This window comes from Giraffa tippelskirchi, chromosome 2 (genome assembly GCF_054371585.1).
Source record: "Giraffa tippelskirchi isolate mGirTip1 chromosome 2, T2T-mGirTip1v1.2.pri, whole genome shotgun sequence".
Lineage (NCBI taxonomy): Eukaryota > Metazoa > Chordata > Mammalia > Artiodactyla > Giraffidae > Giraffa > Giraffa tippelskirchi.
In genome coordinates this window covers 228,444,962-228,463,669 of record NC_137276.1, presented here as the reverse complement: position 1 = coordinate 228,463,669, position 18,708 = coordinate 228,444,962, and the positions used below count along the sequence as shown (strand labels likewise).

At 43.5% G+C, this 18,708-nt stretch overlaps 1 protein-coding gene across 4 annotated transcripts in view; it reads left to right on the top strand.

Moving 5' to 3' along the window:
- RUNX1 (RUNX family transcription factor 1) overlaps positions 1–18,708 on the top strand; it is a 273,518-nt gene that overhangs the window by 31,514 nt on the left and 223,296 nt on the right. The gene's annotated exons all lie outside the window — the stretch shown is intronic.

Below are 18,708 nucleotides of genomic sequence, written 5' to 3'. Positions count from 1 at the left end.
GAATTTCAGTATCACCAAAATATGATGTAAAATTTAACAAGGCAATATTAAAAAGTCAGCTTTAACTTACAGCCACACCTAATTAAAAAAGAAAACAGAAACCAAAAAATAACCAGCATGATGCACTAATGTCGATGTAGGCCCTTTACCCTTAGGTTTCTTGCACTGGTAAGAAACTTTACTGTATAACTGATCGTCACTATTTAAAAAGTTAAAAGAATTAGATGCAGCAAGTGCATTGAAATTCTGTAGTCTTTGAGGGATTGTTAAGACATCAACTATTACCCAGGACATACTCTGCTTATTAATAGCAGGCTGATGACTACCGTGTGCTGTATCAGGATATTGGTTTGGCTGCTGTAACAGAGAGATTTCAAATTATTGGGGCTTCAACAAGATAGAAGTGTGCTTCTCTCTCCCTTATAGAAGTCTAGGTAGATTGGTATGGGATCTTCATAATCACAAGAAACCAGGTCTCTTCCCCTCTAACATGCAGTTCTTAACTTATGGCTCAAAATGGCTTCTCTATTTCCCAATATCACACTCGCTTCCCACCCATAAGGAAGGAAGAATATGGAAGGAGAAGATCTATCCTTTCCCTTTAAGGCCAGGTTTAGGAATTTGCCACAACACTCTGGCTCACAATCCATTGTCTAAACAAACACCCAAGGGCCACCTAGCTGTGAGTGAAGCTGGGAAATGTAGTCTTTTGCTGGGCAGCCATATGCCAAGCTAAATATGTATATTTATATCTATTCATATTTAATATATTAGCATATATTTATATTTAAATATAAGCATATACATATGTAAAACATACACAGTTAATATAAGTATATGATATATAATAATATAATAAAGTATTTAATTTAATACATAGCTATATTACTATATTATTATATAAAATATAATTGTTTGTTGTTGTTTAGTCACTAAGTTTTGTCAGACTCTTGTGACCCCGTGGACTATAGCCCGTTAGGTTCCTCTGTCCTTGGGATTTCCCAGGCAAGAATTCTGGAGTGGGTTGCCATTTCCTTCTCCAAGGGATCTTCCCGACTCAGAGATTGAACCCATGTCTCCTGCATTGCAGGCAGATTCTTGAGACTGCAGGAGCCACCATGGAAGCTGTATAACTGTACTAACTCAACCCCATGGCCTATACAGTCCATGGAATTCTCTGGGCCAGAATACTGAAGTGGGTAGCCTATCCCTTCTCCAGGGGATCTTCCCAACCCAGGGATCGAACTCAGGTCTCTTGCATTGCGGGTGGATTCTTTACCAACTGAGCCACAAGGGAAGCTCAATAATATAATAGAAATAATTTAATGCATAGATTTTAAATATATTAACATATGATTTTAATATGACCATTGTAATAATGTATCTTAACATATTAATATAACAATAATATAATACATATCAGCATCTACTATATAAAAATGTAGCTAGTATATTTGTATTTTGGATGTCATCTATATATTATCTATATGTATGAAAGGAGCAGTCTGACATCCCAGAGCTTCTGACACCCACGGGTGCTCTCCGAGTTCTCTCTCCAGCACCCTCAGTCTTACACACTTGGGGTCCCTAGCACTTCCCCACTGTGGACTAGGTGATTCTGGCCTGATTCCGGAGCATCACCCCCTCTACCTTTGTGCCATGTAAAGCTTCTGTCCCATTGACATCTAGATGAGTTTGCACATGGGGAGCACCCAAAAGATAAAGTAACGCCTCTCAACTGGGACACAAAGTGCAGGAAAATCCTGTCTGGCCCCCAGGCCCCTCGGCCTCACTATGGGAAGGCGAGCCAAGTCACTGGCAGCCCCCCCAGCCCACCCCCTGCTTGCCATATAGCAGCAGGTTCAGCCTGTCTGCCAGCCATGCTGGACAGGGGGTACAGAGAATCCCAGAAGGGGAAGGGAAACCTCTGTGGGTGAAGATGGGCCTCTTCTTCCTACAGCAAGGACGAATGGGTTTCAAACTTGTCATGCCTGACTCATCTCACAAGAGTTGCTTGCAAATTTTCAGGAATTTTGCCTGCTGGGAGTGTAAACACAGCCCTCATTCAAAATGAACTTACATAAGTTTGGAGTTCAATCACTTCTAGGGCAACATATATAATAAAATGCTCAAAATTTGTGGCTGCCAGATTATTTTACTATGGTTTACAGTAGTCTGCTTTTGAGGTCATTTACGCCTGTGACCTCTGAATGGTGGAAACTCGATGTCGTGGATGCTGCTGCAGTGGGGAAATGGTGCTGATGGATGATCGCTAATGTCTACAAAAACCCTACAGGCATTTTGTCCTGGGGAACTGCTTGTTATATGTAAAATGTAAACAATTTACCTATTGTATATGCGTATATATTCTATTTATAGTAAACCAGCTGCAGGCTGTTCTTCAACACCAAATGCATTTCAGGCCATTCTGGGTGGGTCTGACCGTGGACTCCATCAAAAGCAAGGCCGAGAAGGAATCTCTTTGTCCCTAATTCTCTAATTCTCAACCATCTAATTCACAACCCTAATTCTTAACATCCCTTGATTGCACACACCCAATACAGACCCTTCCACTCCATTTATCCTGTTCAAAGACCAGCCACACTTCTATCTTCAGTGCTGTCCACAAACCACAGGAACACTAAACAGCTCCCTCAGGAAAGTTGCTATTACCCACAGGTCACCTCAGCCACCCCTGAATCTGTGCCGAGTACACATTAGACAAATGATGGTCCCCCAGCAAATTGTTTTTGGTACTTAAGTTGTTGTTGTTCAGTTTCTCTGTTGTGTCTGACTCTTTGCAACCCCGTGGACTGCAGCACACCAGGCTTCCCTGTCCTTCACTATCTCCCAGAGTTTGCTCAGACTCATCATGTCCATTGAGTCACTGATGCCATCCAACCGTCTCCTCCTCTGTGGCCACTTCTCTTGCCTTCAGTCTTTCCCAGCACCAGGGTCTTTTCCAATGAGTTGGCTTTTCGATACTTAGGTAGAAGGCATCCAAAAATAAAAACATGCATTTCTCACTGAGTCCCATGTTAGCGTTAGGGTTTTGTTGCTGTTGTTCAATCGCTAAGTCATGTCCTACTCTTTGTGACCCCCCTGAACTGCAGCATGCCAGGCTCCTCTGTCCTCCACTATCTCTTGGAATTTGCTCAGATTCATGTCCACTGAGTTGGTGATGCCATCTAACCGTCTCATCCTCTGCCACCATCTTCTCCTTTTGCCTTCAACCTTTCCCAGCATCGGGGTCTTTTCCAGGGAAAAAGGGTTAGGAGACCATTTTTCACCCACTCCTGGAGCTCTTGCCAGCCTCTAACATGAGCATTCCCATCCTCTTGGAAACATGGAGATAATGGCTCTGACCTTCCTTTTCCCTCCATTCCCCCTCCCCTGTGGGAGGAGAGGTGCATTAGATGAGAGCCCTTGGGACCAGGCTGCCTGGAATGAGTACTTGTCCCTCTGCTTTGGTCTCCTGGGATGCTGCCCCGAGCGGGCCAACCATCCAGAGCACCTACTCCTTGTCTAACTACTGCTCACTTCAGGGCTCAGCAGGGATGAGGAATTCAGGCCCCCATGGCTGGCTTCCTGGGTCCTTAGGGGTGCTTTCCCGTGATCCACACTCAGGCACAGACCGCAGGAAAGCCTGCTGGACTCCTGGCCTCAGCACCAAGCCCCATCCTCCAGCCCATCTCCACAAGCAAAATGATGACACCCCTGATGTCTCCACTGGATTTCAGCGACTTTAGAGTTTGAAGTGGGGAGGGCAGTACTGACTGAGATGGCATATTTCTATCATATCCTGTGTGCTCAGTCACTTCAGTCATGTCTGACTCTTTGCGACCTGCTGGACTGTACCCCCACCAAGCTCCTCTCTTCAAGGTATTCTCCAGGCAAGAATACTGGAGTGGGTTGCCACGCCCTCCTCCAGGGGATCTTTCTAACCTAGGAATCAAACCCTTGTCTCTTGCATCTCCTGCATTGCAAGTGGATTCTTAATCACTGAGCCACAAGGATGTACACCTATAAATACACAGAATACCCCTTAGTGCCTCATTTATGTCACTATGTTTTTGAGTTTCTGTGATTGTTGCATACCTCACAAATAGCAGACAAAATTTCCCCAATATCACTGCCTAGAAGGTTGGGATCGTTTATTTAGTTACTTCAGTTTCCAAACTTTATATAGTGCTTGTGACATCCCAGGCCTTGTTCCAATAACTGCAAATGAGAACTCGTGTCATCCTCAGAGTAATCCACATGGTAGATACTGTTGTAAACCTTGTTTTACAGATGAGGAAACTGAGGCACGGATTAGTGCCCAGGGTTTTGAGTTCCAACTCAGACAGGCTGTCCCCTGGGTTCGAGTTCACCTGCCTAAGTGTAGCCCTAACCCCAAGGACAAGGTACCCAGGGGGCTCTGTCAGGCATGGAGTTTTCTCTCAAGAAAAGCCACATACGTCCCCAACGTCCCCAACTCCCCCAGGTGACAGGGCCAGCCGGCATGGAGTTAAGCTGGGAATAACATGAGACCTCAAAGTCCTCGTGCGTCTCATGCCTCACCTCCATCTGGACCTAGTGAAGGCTCCTGATGAGTCACAAGCCAGCTGAGTCCCTTCGTTTGGTGAAGAAATAGTGGCCTTTCCATCACCTTCTCAAAGGCCGTGACAGAACCTTCTGTGAGAGTCCATAGAAGCAAAGTCCTCTTTTAAAAGTTGTAGATTACACTACTATATATAAAATAGATGACTAATAAGGACTTGCTCTATATCACAAGGAACTCTACTCAATAGTCAGTAATAGTCTATATGAGAAGAGAATCTAAAGAGCTGACAGATGTATGTGTATAACTGATTTGCTTTGCTGTCCACCTGAAACTAACACAACATTGTAAATCAACCATACTCCAAGACGAATTATAAAAAATATAAGTGAAAGGGGTAGTTTAATTGTATTTCTGCTACTACTTAAGGGCAGATTCAAGGCATTCTCAGTCCCAATTAATTTAGTCCCTTATTTTTTTTAAATCAAGATTTCCACCTACACCTTGGCCTAGCCCACAGAGAAAGAGTCCCAGCTTAATTCTAAAACAGAGATGGACATTTAGCTTCCTCTTCATCACCATCAAGATGACAGTGAGACGAAGAAGGCATTTCTCTGGGGTACACAGAAATGCTCTCGCATAACCAAACCCATTCAAGTCTCATCGCCTTTAACTTTCTCTTCCCGGTCCTCAACTCTGCAAAGAACTTGACAAAGCCCCTTGGGAACATCCCTCAGAAATCTAAATGAGGGCCAACCCAACCCAACCATGAAATCACTGTGTTTTCTACCAGGCACTGCCACAGCTCAGGATTCCTGGGTGCTGGCAAACGGATACTTCTGTGATGACATGTGAACAGGAGACGGTCCGTGTGATTCCCGGCTCTCTGGAGAATAAGGTCTAGGAGAAAATGACAAACACTTTCTATAAAGAGTTTGAAATGGAAATCACACCATTTCTGTTTCAAAACCGCCTATGAATGAGAAGGATTTAGGGAGTGATACTTCTTCCGTTCTTTCTTTGCCATGTGTACGGGATTGAATCATTGAGGGGGAGGGATGACTGTGCTGATGTTTTGTATGTTTGAAAAATCTAAGATTGGGAAACCCCAGGATCCTGGGATGCCCCAAGTGTGCAAACAGCCCATTGTCTGCTTACAGTGGCCTGCTTTGCCATGAAATTGAGATCCAACTGATAAGCAGCCCTCTGCTAGAATATTCCAGGTGCAGGAGAAAGTTGGTGCTCTGTGTTAGCCAAGCAGTAAATGGGTTTCCCTGTGAGTCCAAAGGCAATATTAACTGTCCTTTGTTCTGGTGATGATCTTGGCGTCTGTAGGTTTGGGTTTATGATTAACCAGGAGAGAGGCTGGCTGGGCAGGTTGTCTATCAATCCCGTTTCCTGGATGGTTGCTGAGAACAGAATCTTACTCATCTTTCTGGGGCAGGGGTGTGCCATGTGACCCCATATGACCGACAAAAGCCTGGGATCTCAAGGAATTTTACCTCATTCACTGACTGTGATTCCAGAATGTTTTACCCAAATATAGATGATCTCAATAATTTTCCAAAGAACTTTAGGACTTTTAAAAACACATGCCAAATTATTTTTATTTGCTATGCATAAGCATTTTATCTCAATCTGTGGCTAACTTGCTGTGCACATTGACAATAGTGTACCAAGCTTCTTGTAAACACACAGGAGGCCTGTGTAGCTTCTGCCTCCAGCAGTTACCCTGTCGTTGGGGATGAAAGACACAAGCACGTGGAATAGCTGGGTGATGTCGTAAAACTGCAAGGAGTTGAACGGTACCCGCAGTGATGCAATGGCAGCTCAAAGAACTGGCAGGTCACAGTGTGGCTGGCACCATCACAGAGGCCTCCGGCCAAGTCAGGATTTAAACACTCAGAGGAGAGTAGGGGAAAGTTATCCAGGAAAGTGGAACAGCATAGGCAAGGCAGGAATTGCTGAGTGATGAGTTGATCACTTTGACTAAAGGGGAAAGTGGTGTAGAGAGGTCAGGACAGGTTGGTGGGACCAGGCTAAACTAGTTCAGGTCGGTCCAAGCCAGGGGGTAGGACTTCATCCCCAAGACAGTGGAGAGAGCTATGGAAATGTGAGCTGAAAGTGTCCAGGTAAAATTAGCCCCTGTATTCCTCCAAACCTGAAAGCCATTCAAACTACATTTTAATTTATTTTTTATTTGAAGTATAGTTGATTTTACAGTGTTTCAGGTATACAACAAAGCAACTAAGCTCTCTCTCTCTCTCTCTGTGTATATATATGTGCAATTCAGCTGTGTATAGAATAAAGAATGTATATATATATAGAATGAAGAATCTGGAAAAGAATATATTCATATGCATAGTATAATGATATTTATTTTAAAATAAAATGTTTATTGTGTGATGTATAAGCATTTAAATAAGTATATGTAAATATGTACATAGATAAATATATATGTATATGTATATAGTCTTTTCCAGATGCTTTTCCATTATAGGTTATTACAAGATATTGAATATAGTTCCCTGTGCTATATAGTAGGTCCTTGTTGTTCATCTTTTTAAAAATTTTTATTTTATATTGCACTATAGTTGATTTGCAATGTTGTGTTAATTTCAGGTGTACAGGCAAGTGATTCAGTTATGCCTATGCATATATCTATTTTTTTAAGCTGCCTTTATTCAAACTAAAATGTTGGCTAAGAGTTCTTGGAGGGCCAGCCCTGGGTTAACTCCGAGGGCTCCAAAAAGATGAAGATAAGCTTCTGTCCCCAATGGGCTCCTGGTTTCATGCAGGTTCACTACAGATAGTTGAGTAGGTTGGGCACTGCACAAGCAGCCAGCTGAGGGGCAGTAGAGGCTAAAATCCAGTCTGGGCCCCACTGGCTGATCAAGAGTCCCTGTGCATGGTGTGACTGCCCAGAGGAAGAGGTGCCTTCTTCAGACAAAGGGATCATCTGCTCACCAAGCCACACACCTGGGGACCTACTATGCCTAGAGTGCCTTTAGTCCCCAAATTGAGCAGTAACCTGGAAAATATCGGCTCACCCTAATAATCAGCTTACTCATGGACAATTCCACTATCCAGCTTCCATTCTTTAGTTCTGTCTCTGGAAGGGTTGTTAGTCATTGGTACCCAGAGTGAGGGGCTCGCAGATCTCTTCCTGAAAGCCGGTGATGACAAAAAGTGACTTGGAGACACAGAACAATGAGAAAGACTGAGGACCCAGGCTCCCCAGGGCTTGGGTAGTTCCTCAAGCAGAGACTCAGAGCAAGTCACAGCAGGATAGGCTTCAGGAACCCACTTGTCCCCTGCTCCTTTCATAGATCAGCCTCTCCTGGCCTGAGAGAGGTCAAGTGACTTGTCCAAAATCATCCAGGGCAGAAGACAACCTGACCTCAGATATCTTCACTTCCAGTTCAGCATTCTTGCACCTTTTCACAACTGTGCCTGGTTCCTTCTCAGATTTTCTGGCTTGGACTTTCTGGCCCAAACATAGACAAAAACGGAGCCTAATTACTTACCCAAGGGTGATGCCCCCACCATCTGCAAAGTGGTGATTTCTAGATCCTGAAATCCCTCCTCCCCTCCTTTCACCTGCTCTGTCACTCAGCCCTTTCTGAGCTTCTCTGCTCCGCACTCTGTCTCAAGGCCACAGAGATGCTGCATCTACCACCACCTCCCCAACCCCAGACACACATAGAGACCATCCACATGGCTTAAGCCCCAGAGATCCTGCGGTAAGAGCCCTGCAGGCTGCTCACTCACAGCCCTTGGGTGGGGGGACAAGAAAGTGATCTGGATGCATGGGCACTCGGGAAGTCGGGGGCACTGGGAGGCCCCGGGGCACCTATTTGATTGCTGGATCCTCCTGGCCCCAGAAATGAAGTTCTGAAATGACCACACTGGCCCTTGATTCGTGGGCTGCTTTATTAAGACTCTCCACCCTACCCTAGGTAGAAAGAACTTGACCGTCTAACTGGCAATGAGATACACAGAGGCTAGTGGAGGTGGTGGTAGCCCAGGTTTGAATGTTAAATATTGGTGCTCATAACAAGTGTGGGAAAACTGAAGGCAGGGTTTACCTAGACAGATGTCAGTGGCCTATGAGATGTGCCTGATGATCATACAGGAAGGAGGAAGCAAAGGAGCATCTCTTGGGCATCTACTGTATTCTAAGCCCTGGATGACAGGAGTGCTCTGCTTGCATCATCTCCCATTCATCTCACCAGAACCTGATGGGGCGGGTGTTGTCCTCATTTTAGGGATGACGAAACCGAGGTTCAGAGCAGTGAAGAGATCACCCAAGGTTGAGAGCTACTTCATGACCCAGCAGAGAGTTAAGCTTGAGTGTTTATGACTCCAACCCATTAGCTGCTTCACTCCATGCCATGCAGCACAGGAGCAATTACAGAAACCATTGTGTGTGTGTTCAATTGACTTTGTTGTGAGTTTTATTTGATGACTGAGAGTAACCTCGATGGTGGTTCAGGCGTCAGAACAGCTCAAGTAGCCTGATCCCCAAATGACAGCATCAGAAGCCTGCAAAGAGCCATTCAGTGGGAAGGAGACAGAACTGGGGTGCTAGGTAAGTGGAAACAATGTCTGCTTGGCGAGTTGGCAAGGGCAGACCTGGCTGTAGTTAATTGTATCCCCCTCGCCCTCAATGTGGGGTTGTCTTCCAAGACCCCGCCCCATGCATGCGGGGGATGGCCACAAGGTGAGAGGCTGATCTGGGGCAAAGGTTGCAGGATGTCCACCTCTTCTCGTAAACAGTTTCTTCCCTCCTAAAGAGCAGCAATGAGTCAGTCGTTTGGAGCCTGAGTCAGGTTTTCTATTAAAATAAGATTATACATGGGAATCAGGTTTATGGACTGGTCCCCAACATATACCAAGTGCAGAAATCCCTGAAGATCTGGGTCCTAAGATAAAGGTACCATGTGCTGGAGGAGGAAGGGGTGGCAACACCCCCTTTCTAGAACAGGGGCTAAGTGTGCAATAGGGTGGTTTGCTTCTCTCCTCCTCTTTTTTCTCCTATACTAGCCTCTCTGGCTGTGCCCCCCTCCCTGGGGCCTTCTGAGTGTCCCAATACCCATCCTGGGACAGACTTCTCGGCTCATATGAAGGACGCCACCTCTTAAATGTCCTACCGCCTTCTCTGTTTTCCAATCAAGAGAGTGCTTGTAGCCCAGATAAACAGACAGGTAGGGACAAGCCTCCGTAAACACAGGGATATTTTCTCATTCAAAGTAGGCCCTTAGAAAAGGCGCACTTTCCTCCCAGGGACAAAATCTTTAGGGCAACGGGAAACACACCTCACAGTGGTTTTGCATCAATCCAGGTTCTGCAACTCACTTGCTCTGTGAGTCCAGCCAAGTCACCTTGCCTTCTTGGGCACGTTCCTCATCTAGAGGATGAAAGGGGCATCACCAAAGGGAAGTTTTCCAAAGAAGTGTGCTCAGAACCTTGTTCCTAGAGATGCTTATGGCAGACATGTTTCTGCTGCCCACAAAGCCCTCTCTGGAAGAGTCACAAGACCTACTGGTACTGGGTTGGCCAAAAAGTTCAGTCAGATATTCTGTACGATATTATGGAAAAACTGAATGAAATTTTTGCTCAATTGAATACATTACAGGCTCTCAGAAGGTCTGTAGGAATGAATGCTTTCTCTGTTTAAACTCTGTTCCCCAAATTGATGTAACAACAAACCCTCCTTTTATTAGTACTCCAGGACACACACACACACATTGGGATTAGCTGAACAGATCATACGTAAGGAGATCTGTTTTGTGACCCTCTCATTTGAAAATAAATTCCTGGTGAACGTCTCCAGAGAGATGGGGAAGAAAATCTTCTTCCTTCAAATGGTGAATGACTTCTAAAGGGTATCACAATTTATGGGGATCTGTGTGTGCGTGTATGCTAAGTCACTTCAGTCGTGTTGGACTCTTTGCGACGCCATGGACTGTAGCCCACCCGGCTCCTCTGTCCAGGGGATTCTCCAGGCAAGAATACTGGAGTGGGTTGCCATTTCTTACTCCAGGGAATCTTCTCCACCCAAGGATCAAACCCGAATCTCCTGCATCTCCTGCGTTGGCAGGTGGATTCTTTACCACTGGCACCAGCTGGGAAGCCCTTATGGGGATCTGTGAATGGATAAAAACAATTTATATTTTGTTAAAAAATGGAGAAATACCATTAATGATGCTGATTCCTGTGTAACAAACAAGCTGCCTGTAAGGGGCTGATTGGGCCATGTCTCAAAATGTTTGAGTGGCAGTGATACGGCTGGTCGCACGTGGAGCCTCACTCTGTAACACCCCGCCCACCTACACACACGCAGGACTTCCCTGAAGGGAAACCATTCACATGCTGGTGTGTTTGAGCAGGTCCGAGGCCATCAGTCAGCGGGTTTTAGAATCCACCCCAAAAGGAAACATGAGGGGCAATGAGGCAAAGGAGACTCTGACCTCACATGGCCATCTGATCAGAAAGAAGCAGAGGATGGAAGGCAGGGTCACTGGGGAAGGTCAAGGTCAGCTTGGGGGTCCTTGACTGAGTCTCTGCTCTGACCCATGCCCCCCTGTTCGCTTTCTCTCCTTCTCCAAAGCTGTGATGAGTTGCATCCTCTCTCACCCTCACTGTTCCCACAAGTAGGTTGCACCGGGTCATCTCTCCCACCCAGACCTGGAAAGAAGCTCGTAGGAAATCTTGGGGAGGTGGGGGTCAGCCCAGCTCTGAACAGAGGCAGCCCTGTGTAGCTGTGGAGACACACAGTTGTTGTTCAGTTGCTCAGTCGTGTCCAACTCTTTGTGACCCCATGGACTGCAACACGCCAGGCATCCCTGTCCTTCACCATCTCCCCGAGCTTGCTCAAACTCAGGTCCATGGAGTTGGTGATGCCATCCAACCTTCTCATCCTCTACACACAGTATTCAAGACAATGCAACATCCCAGGTGCTGTGAGGGTCCACAGAAGCAGCCAAGGGCCCTGCAGGTCATGGAAGAAGGTTTCCTCCCCTCTGCACAGAGGGCTTGAGCCCAGCCATGGGTGGTGGGCAAAGTCCCAGGGAGGTACCGGCCCACAGGGAGGCTCTGGCTGGCTACAGTGGATTGCTTTCCACCAAAGCAGGGACCCTCAAAACTGCTAGGCGCGTCGTTCCCTTCCCCAACTCTGGAGGAAACCTTGACAAACTACGGTTCTGGGTCTTCCACACCCTGGTGAGGAAACCAGCCTGGCTTGTCTTCACTGTCCCTGGGATCGTGAATATTGCTGGGCTGGGGGAGCACGCACGCACACACGCGATTCAGCGGACAGGTCAGGAAGTTGGTCAGGAACCTTGAGGCGACAATGCGAAAGGACGCACCCAGAGACCTGACTCCCTGAGACATGTTTCAGAGGGCGGCGAGCTAGGCTGACCTCAATCGGTCCCCTCCTCACCACGGCCGAGGCTCTCAGCCTGCAGGGTCTCCCCTCCCGCCCTCCCCCTCGTCCTCGTGTTCTCTTGTGGTGAAATTTTAGGCAGGTTCTAATTAGCGAGGCTGGAATTTGACCATGAGATGGAGTTAACCATTTTTACCTTTGCAGATGGGTTTGAAGACAGTATAATGTCGGTTTCTGGAAGGGACTTCTGGCTTCCCGTTTTCCTCTAAGGAGGAAAACCTCCGTTAAGTAGAAATTTCAGGAAGAGGAAGGCAAATTGGATTGTATGGTTCACTTGAAGTTGACCAGAAAACTTTTGTTTCTACCTTGATTCCTACCATCACTCTAAAATCTTTAACTTCAATTTCCTGCCTAAATGCTACCTATAGTATTGAGTAACTATTGATTGAGGTAGAAGACGATGATTTTTTTTTTCATTCTATGTCTTTTCTTCATGTTTACATGCCAACTCTTTGGAGGTAAACTGAGCAAAGCTGATCAGCTCCTCTTAAGAGGTGTAGAAGCTGAGATAATGAACTATGAAATGTGTTCAAGGCTAAGACTTGATCCTGGACCAGAAGGAAAGTTGTCTGATTCCTGTATGGCATCAGTGGAACAAGATTTACCACTATGTAATTCAGTAGCTGCAGAGGATTGAAATATTAGACTGATTCTGTGTGGTCCTCAATGTGAAAACTGTACTTTTAAATACCTGAAGAGGCGGTCCATCTCTTTTTTAAAAAAATCTAGTTAATTAGAATTCAGCTGAATCTGGTTTTTAAATAAAGTTTATTTTCTTTGTTATTTCAAAAGCTTATTGGAATCTAAAAAGAGTGGATATATGTATACGTGTAACTGATTCACTTTGCTGTACATCTGAAGCTAACACAACATGGTAAATCAACCATACTTCAATAAAAAAATATTTTTAAGAGTTAATTGGAGAAATTGTGAAAAATCAGAAAAGTATAAAGGAGAAGTTTGCTTTGTCTGTAAACCTAATAATTATTTGTGCCCCTTGTTGACATTTTGGTATCCTTTAAAGTGCATTTTTAGGTGACATCACATTTGAAGTATTACTTTATAAACTACCTTCTTAAAAATATATCCATTTTATATTGGAGTATACTTGGTTTACAATATTGTGTTAGTTTTAGCTGTACAGCAAAGTGATATATATATATATATATATATATATATATGCAGTCTTTTTCAGATCCTTTTCCCATATAGGTTACAGTAAGTTCCCTACATGTGAACCTTCAAGCTGCAAACTTTCAAAGATGCGAATGTGCATCTGATTCCAGCAAGGAGCCAGAACCTATGCCATCAATGTCAGACATGAGTGACACTGTAGCTTGCCCTCCATCTCCTATTGCGACGGACCCTTCAGCCCTGTCATCTCCCACCTTCTCTCCCTCCTCCAGTCAGTAACTCTTCTTGCCTGTTCACTCCATGCCAGCCCCCATGTACCAGCCGTTGTACTATCAGTTCAGTTCAGTCGCTCAGTCGTGTCCGACTCTTTGTGACCTCGTGGACTGCAGCACTCCAGGCCTCCCTGTCCATCACCAATTCCTGGAGTTTACTCAAACTCATGTCCATTGAGTTGGTGATGCCATCCAACCATCTCATCCTCTGTCATCCCCTTCTCCTCCCACCTTCAATCTTTCCCAGCATCAGGGTCTTTTCAAATGAGTCAGTTCGCATTAGGTGGCCAAAGTATTGGAGTTTCAGCTACAGCATCAGTCCTTCCAATGAATATTCAGGACTGATTTCCTTTAGGATGGACTGGTTGGATCTCCTTTAAGTCCAAGGGACTCTCAAGAGTCTTCTCCAACACCACAGTTCAAAAGCATCAAATCTTTGGTGCGCAACTTTCTTTATAATCCAACTCTCACACCCATACATGACTACTGGAAAGACCATAGCTTTTACTACACAGACTTTTGTTGGCAAAGTAATGTCTCTGCTTTTTAATATATTTTTCAAGGTACTGTAAGATTGAAATGTTTTCTTAATTTTTATATCTGTTATGTATTATTTGTGTTAAAACTATTATAAACCTATTACAGTACTATATAGCCAATTATGTTAGTTGTGTGCCTAAGCTGACTTTGTTGGATTTATGAACAAATTGGACCTATGAACGTGCTCTTGTAATGGAATTCATTTGAATGTAGGGTCCTTACTGTATTAATAGAATATTAAGTAGCTTTCTCTTTGCTATGCAGTGGGACCTTGTTATAAACTAACTTTTACATCTTAAACAATATGATGAGCTTTTCTGTGCCATTAAAAATGACTCAAAAAGTTATTTTATTTATTGCATGACACATAATCTATTTAACCAATCTTAAATCTTTGGTAATTCAGATTGTTTCCAGTATGTCACTATAATAATGATTGACGCTAGAGTGAACATTTCTGAACATAATCTTTGGGTACATTTCTGATTATTTCTTAGGATAAATTCCTAGAAATGGACATTGTTTCAGAGGCTACAGCCTTTTTAAAGGTTTTGATGCTGACATGTTACCCTCTGAAAAGGGCACACCAACGAACATTCCAACCCACAGTGCAGTCCAATCCATTTAGCATCACTGGACACCAGCTTCACTTTCTTTTATTCTTTTTTTATTACCGCCTGCCTCCAGCTTGGGGGTGAGGGCCTGTAATAACTCAGCTCTGATACTCTTTCCCTCTCATTTCAGCTTCTCAGAGTTGCTCTTTCATTGTGGCAGCCTTTCTTTACTCTTTATGGATCCATGAATAAGTATCTAATGAACAAAATAGTTGATATTCAGTTAGAAGTTAGATTTATAGGAATACTTAAAGATGTCTATGAATTAGTTGTATGTAGATAAGACTTCATAACATGCAAGTATCAGCTCTCAAATGCTTTGCCTCGGCCTAGCTTTCTGCCCTAGAGCACCAAGGTGAAAATCCAACTGTACCTGTAGACTTCTATTCAATTGCATTTACTTACAAACACAGGTGGACAGGAAAAGGGCAGGACATCTTTAATGACAGCAGTGATGTCGAAATGTACATTATGATTGGGATAATGCGTTTGAAGACATGCTATACTGCGGACACTTATGTTGTGCAGTCACAACAAGAATTACGATTTATATCAGGGATCGGCAAACTATAACCCGTGGGGCACGTATGACCACCTCTTGATTTTATGAATATGTGTTTATTGGCACATTGTTTGTGGCTGCTCCCTTCTAAAATTTCACAGTTGAGTCATTTTGGTACAGACCTTATCCACAAAGCCTAGAATATTTGTTGTCTGGCACTTTACCAAAAGAAAGTGTCCCACGCCTGATTTATATTCTACTTAAAAGCATACAAAGAGTTTCACTCTTCATTCCTCACTGTTTCAGGACAGAGAGCTGGCATTATTACTCATCTCAGTGTATGGATGTGTAAATGGATCTCTTCAAGGTTAGATTTTTGCTCAAGGTCAGGCTTAGTTTCTGTGAGGAGGAGCTAAAGTTTGAATTCAGAACTTTAGATCTGCAATCTGATGCTTTATACTTTCTAGAGGGAAGAAGCTTCTCTATTTTACCCCTTCTTTTGTGTCTCTTTGCCAACCACTGTGTGTCATTTCCTTCCCAAATTCTCTTTATAAGATCTTTCCCTTGGGAAATTGAATGATGTGTTGGTGGTGGTGACATATACAAGCAGATTCTAGCCTGTATCTTATATATATGCATATAAAATAAGCGGATATAAAATCGGAGTCCTAAGTATACTGACAGCGTTGGCATGTAAGTTAATCTTTCTTCCATGATTCAGAAACCCGAACCACCTTCAGAAATACCTGAGAGTTATCATATGAAAATTTATTAGTTTATCATGGCCCAGAATTATAGATGTGGGTGACTGAACCCCCACAGATCTTATCGTATCCCTTAAAAGTGACTTTAGCCTCCCCCCAACCCCACACTGTAAATTCATTCATATTCCAGTTGGTTTTCTCTCATTATGGCAGAAAAGGATAAATTATGTGGATATTTGAGCTTTGGGGATGCTTGGATCCTGAAAAATAGAAATGTACTAGATATTTCATTATTAACACTTTAACTCTTAGAGAAAAGCACAGAGATCTATACACAAATAATAGATGCACACACAAACCAATATTTTTAAGCCTCACTATTAAATGTGAACCTCACGTTAGATACGTTAGATATGGGAGATTAAGCTAACGATGGTATTTACTTTAGTAAACTCTTTAAAAAAAAAACCACCCTAATTCAGAGTTTGTTTCTGAGCAACTACCTCCTTAATCCCATAGCACCTGCCAGAAGACATCCAATAACCCACTCTTTAGGTCAGAGAGAAACATACAAAAGAGAAAGCCTTGGCTGGAATGACTCATGTTACAAGCCAGCTGCTTTCCAGAATTCGTTAAGCTGTAGGGTCCAGATCTCCTTTTGTGGCTTTCTACAGACTTTATTTGAACAGAGAAATTACAACAACCCTGCCCACATAAAAGCCAAGGAAAGAAACTAGTTGGGGTAGCGAGAGTGCCCAAAATTTTACTATACTTTGAAACAAAATGGCAGGGGTGTTAGCAAGCCTTCTCTTTGCTTTCTGGTAATAAATGCTCCTTTGCTCTCATTCACTATTAAAAGGATTAAAATGTGAACATGATAGATTCCATTTGACAATCAGCAGAAATTTTTTTGACAGTCACTGCAGCAGTGACTGTCAGAGGCACTAAAACCTCCTCTGGCATTTTGGTTAATGTAGGTTTATCTCCAATCATCCTTTGCTGCCTTTGACCGACATCAAGTTGTTCTGAGTTCTCTTCCATTTCAACTCATTGCGCGATCTACCTTAACCCAACACATGAACATATCCTGGGCCGGTGAGAAGCAATGTCTGGTTTATTTATTTATTTTATCCCAAGTGACAACTCATGAATGAGTAGCGGTCTTCCCTGTGCCTCGGAGCTGAGGAAGGAGACAGATTTTCAGCAGAGTTGCCAAGACCAGTCGTTTCTTGTATAGAGCTCTGTGTGTGTGTGTATGTGTTTTTCTACTCAGGATGGTACATTCATCTATTGACTCCTTTAACAAACTTTTGTTGACCATCCTTCTCTACTAGGAGGTATTTCAGAGACTAGGAATGGAAAGAAATCCAAGATACAAACAGATAAAGGCATTCTCATAAACAAAGACTGTGCCTTTATATGATAAGTATAGTAGGAATGTTCTAAGTACAGGAATTGTTAGTGCTTTGGGCCTCTGCTTATTCAAACATTATGATGGAAAAGATAATGAAAAGGAGAAGAATGAACAGATTAAGTTTCCAGCAGTGATTATCAGTCTCCCCACATCTATGGTGTGGGGTGTTTTTTAAAAGTATTTTCCTGAAGTTTATGGAGCAATAATCCCTTGCTATTGGCCTAAATGTAGAGGGGAAAATAAAACCTTGAAACCAGACCACGCAATATGGTTTTCATATGCCCTAAAGCCGGAGTTGAAAGAGACTCCAACTTCATGTCACCAAGCAATATTCAGGCTATTACAGACTAAAATGCTTTCCCTGAACTATTCTAATGTAGGCTCTCATTCTCAACATTGACCCTTTATGAAACTGTGTGAACACTCAGGGGAGATTTTCATCTAGAATATTTATACATGGGTGTGGTTTGTCTAACAAACCACTGATAGTTGTTCAGCATCCACGGATAGAACTTTTACTTTTGGGAGCAGCATACTCTCAGATGCTCATTTTTTTTTGCATATGAGGAATGAAACATAGAAATGTTAAACTATTTGGCCACGGTTCGCATTTAGTTAGTGTCCAGATTTTAATCCAACCTGGAAAATAGGAGCCTAGAAACAGCCATTCTTGAAGCATTTAGCTTCCATTTTCTTCCTCAATAAGCTTCATTTCATCTACTTCAACAGAAGTTGTTGATTCAGGCTGGAAACAGAGTTGAACAAAGCCATCTCTAATCAGCTCAGGTGGCTCTGCATTAACTGAGCATCCATTACCCTCCAGCTGGCCTGGCTCAAGGGAGGGTTTGAACGACCCTGATAGCCCTTATTTTTCAATGATGTCTGTTCATTGCCTTGTGTGCTTGTAGGTCAATGTAACATTTCCCAGAAATATAATAATATGATGAAGTATGCTCTTGCTGTTTAGTTCTAAGTCGTGTTGGACTCTGCGAACCTACGGACTGTAGCCTGCCAGGCTTCTCTGTCTATGGGATTCTCCAGGCAAGATGATGTATAATTAATACTAAAACTGCATTGACCAGAGTGTCATTTTCTTTGAAGCATCAGACCAAATTGCATGGTCTCGCACCCCAGCTTCATGATGGTGAGCAACACACAGTTGATTTATGCAAAAACGTTACTTCCTCCCTTGTGGATTGACTGCCGGATGGCAGAGAACACATGAAGCCGGATTAATTTCAGAATCACTCAGCAATGTCACACAGCCAGTTTGGATTGTTCAAACACATGATCTATGAGAGATGTTTATCCTCACATTGCCTTTCACTAGCAACTATTTTTGAGACTTCAAGAACAAAACGCATCATGGAAATAAAATGCATCATCAAAAATAAAATACATCATCAACTCAGCAGAGCTGGCCCAGGGTTAAAAGATGTAGTAGGATTTCCCTTCTGATCAATCATGTTTCCCTTTGACGCTGTTTGAAACTTTTTAGAGCCAACAGGGTGACCACTGATAATTGCCTGTAATTCAAC